Source organism: Schistocerca cancellata, chromosome 2 (assembly GCF_023864275.1).
Source record: "Schistocerca cancellata isolate TAMUIC-IGC-003103 chromosome 2, iqSchCanc2.1, whole genome shotgun sequence".
Taxonomy (NCBI): Eukaryota; Metazoa; Arthropoda; class Insecta; order Orthoptera; family Acrididae; genus Schistocerca; species Schistocerca cancellata.
In genome coordinates, this window is record NC_064627.1 from 1142556506 (window position 1) to 1142561247 (window position 4742).

Here is a 4742-nt window from a genome sequence, read left to right on the forward strand (position 1 = left end):
AGTAAGAAATGTTCATTCCATAGGAGTTTCAATTATTTGAATGTTAACTAAATATTGTTTAGTATTTATGATACTAAAATTACGAGTATTAATTTTTTCTCTCTGAAGTTTTATTAACATCGACACTTTCAAAGTCTTCTTGGCTTATGAGCTGCGTCACTTTGAAGAAAATACTCGAGCTTTCGACAGCTGTCTGTGCCATCGTTGTCAGGAGTTAAAATCACTGATTGCCGGAGCCGGCACGGTATTTCCTTATGCCTGTCTGCAACTTTCCAGAGAAGGCGGATGCAACGCATGCACGGAAGGAAGGCGAACTTGACAGCTGCAGCTGCGATCAGTCGCGGAAACGAATGAAGTCACGTGGTGAGGAAGACGGTGGGGGGGGGGGGGGGAGGAGGGGGCGACGGGCGACGCCACGTTTGAAATTACAGCTGCTGTCTCCCTACAAGCAACAAGCATCTGTCTTTGCTTTCGTTCGATATCTAAAGCCCGCATCAAGTCCTACTAAAGTATCGAGCGAAAGCAAAGACTGACGCTTGTTGCTTGTAGGGAGACGGGAGCGACAATTTAAACATGGCACCGGATACTCGGCACACCTGAGTTCACCGCGTCCCGCGGCTGATTGCAGCTTGCCGGCCGGGGTGGCCGAGTGGTTCTAGGCGATACGATGTGGAACCGCGCGACCGCTACGGTCGCAGGTTCGAATCCTGCCTAGGGCATGGATGTGTGGGATGTACTTAGGTTAGTTAGGTTTAAGTAGTTCTAAGTTCTAGGGGACTGATGACCTCAGATGTTAAGTCCCATAGTGCTCAGAGCCATTTGGACCATTTGACTGCAGCTTCTGTGAGCTGTCCAACTCGCCTTCCGCATACGCGTCAAAAAAAATGGTTCAAATGGCTCTGAGCACTATGGGACTTAACATCTGAGGTCATCAGTCCCCTAGAACTTAGAACTACTTAAACCTAACTAACCTAAGGACATCACTCACATTTATGCCCCAGGCAGGATTCGAACCTGCAACCGTAGCATTCCCGTGGTTCCGGACTGCAGCGCCTAGAACCGCACGGCCACCGCGGCCGGCCGTAGGCGTTACTACGCAGCTCTCTGGAGGGTTCCAGACGCTGCTATCGCTCTCATATAAGCAGAACACCGTTCCAACCCCAGCAGTCAGTGATTTTAACTCCTGGTGAGGATGACGAAACAGCTATCCAAAGTTCGTGTATTTTATTCGAAGTGAGGCGGGTCGTAAGCCAAGGCGATTTCATAGAAGCGTGCTACGGTGAAAACTCAGAGGTAGTTTCTAAATTTTGTTGATAGTATTGAAAGCACTCCATCTTCAGGCTACGAGCGGCCTACCGGGACCATCCGACCGCCGTGTCATCCTCAGGGGAGGATACGGATAGGAGGGGCATGGGGTCAGCACACCGCTCTCCCGGTCGTTACAATGGTATTCTTGACCGAAACCGCTACTATTCGGTCGAGTAGCTCCTCAATTGGTATCACGAGGCTGAGTGCACCCCGAAAAATGGCAACAGCGCATGGTAGCTGGATGGTCACCCATCCAAGTGCCGGCCACGCCCAGCAGCGCTTAACTTCGGTGATCTCACGGGAACCGGTGTATCCACTGCGGCAAGGCCGTTGCTCGTTGATGGTATTGTCTGAGATCTAATTTCGTTGTGAGTGACAGTCTCAGAAAGGCTGTGATCCAGTGGCCTAGGGTTCGTTTTTTTAGATGTCCAGGTGAAGTCTAACGAACTCTCGACGTGGGATGTATTCGACGATCAATTAGCAGGAAGTACGAATTTGATAAGAGCAGTAACCACATCCACCATCGGCAGAATAACATATTACGTCTGACCAATGGTATAAAATGGACGAAAAGTGGTGTCCCAGGACGCCCATAAGTGGCGAGACTGGATGATTAACAGCACAGAGAAGATGAAAAGACAATTTTCTGTCTGATGTATCCGCTGCTAATCTGAAGAGATTTTCATTTTGTTGGCATGCGTCTTTGTCCACAGACAGTTACTCCGTGGGGCTACAGCAGTCTTCACTAAGCTGCTCGATAAATATTTATGCAATATAACTCAATATCTTAACATACAAATAAAATTTCATCCCGACTAAGTGCGCTGAGAAGAAACCATAAATTATTTAACTGCTGCGTTTCTTCGTAACTACAAATTAATAATGCATTTTGTGATTTCAAAAATTTCGTAGTTTCCCCTTATCCGATTTCCTTTCGTGTGATCTATTTTCAGCCCTATAAATTGGATCACTTCGGTTTGCCTTCAGTACAATTCCCTACTGGCCATTAAAATTGCTACACCACGTAGATGACGTGCTACAGACTCGAAATTTAACCGACAGGAACATGATGCTGTGATATGCAAGTGATCAGCTTTTCAGAACATTCACACAATGTTGGCGCCGGTGGCGACACCTACAAAGTGATGACATGAGGGAAGTTTCCAACCGATTTCTCATACAAAAATAGCAGTTGACCGGCGTTTCCTGGTGAAACGTTGTTGTGATGCCTCGTGTAAGGAGGAGAAATGCGTACCATCACGTTTCCAACTTTGATAAAGGTCGGATTTTAGACTGTCGCCGTTGCGGTTTGTCGAATCGCGACATTGCTGCTCGCGTTGGTCGAGATCCAGTGACTGTTAGCAGAATATGGAATCGGTGGGTTCAGGAGGGTAATACGGAACGCCGTGCTGGATCCCAACGGTATCGTATCACTAGCAGTCGAGATGACAGGAATCTTATGCGCATGGCTGTAACGGATGGTGCAGCCACGTCTCGATCCCTGAATCAACAGATGGGGACGTTTGCAAGACAACAACCATCTGCACGAAAAATTCGACGACGTTTGCAGCAGCATGGACTATCAGCTCGGAGACCATGGCTGCGATTACCCTTCACGCTGCATCAGAGACAGGAGCGCCTGCGATGGTGTACTCAACGACGAACCTGGGTGCACGAATGGCAAAACTTCATTTTTTCGGATAATTCCAGGTTCTGTTTACAGCATCATGATGGTCGCATCCGTATTTGGCGACGTCGCGGTGAATGTACATTGGAAGCGTGTATTTGTCATCGACATACTGGATCAACCGGCGTGATGGTATGGGGTGCCACTAGTTACACGTTTCGGTCACCTCTTGTTCGCATTGACGGCTCTTTCAACAGTGGACGTAACATTTCAGTTGTGTTACGACCCGTTGCTCTACCCTTCATTCGATCCCTGCGAAACCCTACATTTCAGCAGGACAATGTACGGGCCTTTCTCGATACAGGAAATGTTCGACTGCTGCCCTGGCCAGCACATTCTCCAGATCTCTGACCAATAGAAAACGTCTGGTCAATTGGTGGGCGAGCAACTGGCTCGTCACAATACTCCAGTCACTACTCTCGATGAACTGTGGTATCGTGTTGAAACTGCATGGGCAGCTGTACCTGTACACGCTATCGAAGCTCTGTTTGACTCAATGCCGAGGCGTATCAAGGCCGTTATTACGGCCAGAGGTGGTTGTTCTGGGTACTGATTTCTCATGATCTATACATCCAAATTGCGTGAAAATGTAATCACATGTAGGTTGTAGTATAATATATTTGTCCAATGAATACCCGTTTATCATCTGCATTTCTTCTTGGTGTAACAATTTTAATGGCCAGTAGTGTATTAAAGCCGGCTAGTAGATCATGTGGGCAGCTAGTTAATTTGCAACCAGCGAGGGGCCTAGAAAACATGCCTACTACATAATTTGGCAGAAGAATTTTCCTTAATGACGCCTAAATTATTATGAAGGAATGAAGCAGAAAGAAGTGGATTGCTTCCTCGTTTTCTGTGCTGAAGCAGTTACGCGCAGCGTGGCCGAGACGTGAAAACACGATCTGTTACGCAGACAGTGCACCCTGCGTCTTGCCCTTCCGGGGTAAGCGGCAAATGATTCTCTCTCCCCCTTGTAGACGCCACCGGCTGCACCTCTCCGTACCGACCATGAAAGCCACGCCCGCGATTTCCGAGATACGAAAGCAAAGAACCGTAACAACGGCTCACGGCTTTTGCGCATTATTTTCATATTAGTGGAATGATTCATTCTCGTTTAATCTGGAGCGGCAATCTCGAGGTACTCCCGTCCATTAAGGCGCACAAAAACGCCGGGTAAAATTACGGCGGTGGGCCGCGGCTGGCGTGGGATACAGCACGTAATTGCCAGAGCTGTATCCAGGTTAATGCGCGCGGCGCCGAGCAAACAGCCCGCCGCCAGGGTGAGCCTCGGCTACCCGCGCGCCAGCCGCCCCCGGTGTAATTGATTTACGGCGCTCTCAACGCGTTCTGCGAGAGCCTTAATGCCCCCTGCGCCGAGTCCAGCCCGCCGGCCGTATCTCGCCTGCATCGCGGGCCAGAACCGCCAATAGCGCACCTAGCAGCGGCGCACCTCGTTTCTCTTAACAAAATGAGTGATTTTATGCTCTAGTTGCAGGACTAGATTACGTTTTAAGAGAGAGAGAGAGAGAGAGGGAGAGAGAACGATCTAGTTTTATGGGTCACAGGTGCTCGTGCTTTTATCACAAGGCAGGCGACTTTCCATCCACAACAATACCGAAACGGGAGTAATAAACACCCCTCGCCCCCTTCATACACACACACACACACACACACACACTCGCGCATTTCAGTTTTGAAAATTTTCACGGGTTTGCAGCCGGCTTCCATCGTCCTGACGACACGATAT

At 48.9% G+C, this 4742-nt stretch overlaps 1 pseudogene; it reads right to left on the reverse strand.

The window, feature by feature from the left end:
• Positions 1-1526: 1526 nt before the first annotated feature.
• LOC126163760 (5S ribosomal RNA) lies at positions 1527-1643 on the reverse strand (annotated as a pseudogene).
• Positions 1644-4742: the final 3099 nt, after the last annotated feature.